This window comes from Dipodomys ordii, unplaced genomic scaffold (genome assembly GCF_000151885.1).
Source record: "Dipodomys ordii isolate 6190 unplaced genomic scaffold, Dord_2.0 Scaffold40, whole genome shotgun sequence".
NCBI classification, from domain to species: domain Eukaryota; kingdom Metazoa; phylum Chordata; class Mammalia; order Rodentia; family Heteromyidae; genus Dipodomys; species Dipodomys ordii.
In genome coordinates, this window is record NW_012267256.1 from 1,364,816 (window position 1) to 1,365,762 (window position 947).

Below are 947 nucleotides of genomic sequence, written 5' to 3' on the forward strand. Positions count from 1 at the left end.
AGTTCAAGGCTAGCTCTCTACCACTTGAGCCACAACTCGGCTTCTGGCTCTTTATGGAACTTAATTGATAATTAAACATCTCACAGGTTTTCCAGCCCAAGTTGAGATCCTCAATCTGATCCTCAGATCTCAGCCTGTGAGTAGCAGGATTACAGACATGAGCCACCAGTACCCAGTGATAACTAAGTTTTTTTTGGTAGCAATTTGGGTAGTAATAGGCTGGGTATTTGATACAAATCTTAACCCTACTGGTGGCTGAGAGCTGTGTTATAATTGTTAACTAGCAGCTGGCTGAAGAATGTTCAAACAGGTTTAGTAAAAATTGAACTTGGACTTACATGGTGTGACTTTGCCAAAGCTTTCCAACAAACCACAGAGAAGGCTCAGAGTGTTTAATTTCAACACATTGCTTCACTCTGTCAACACGGATGCCTTCAGTGTGAGGGGCAAGATCTAGTTGGGTACGTCTCAGCACAGTTCACTCTGTAAGTCAGATTGGGATCTGAGAATATGCTTTTCTTTATTTTGTGCCTGTGCAGGGGCTTAGAGCCAGGGGTTGGGTGTAATCCCTTAGCTTTTCCACTCTACCAACGGGCTTTCTGGTGGATAATTGGCGACTAGAGTCTCATGGACTTTTCCTGCCCTGGGCTGGCTCCAAACTGATCCTCAGATCTCAGCCTCCTGAGTAGCCAGGATTACAGGTGTCTGGCTGAGAATTGCATATTTAAAGCAAGTTCTCAAGTGATCCTAGCAATGTACCGTTGGATAACCGCTGATTAGAACAGGAGTGTATTTATAATCTACCAATTAAATTAAAAAACAATATCCATAGTCTAAAATTATAACCATTACTTATTTTTTATTTATCTTATATTTTATTTATTATATATAATTATTATATTGTGATCTGTGGCTAAATATTAAAGTATAAAGTTGTTTTGAAGTTG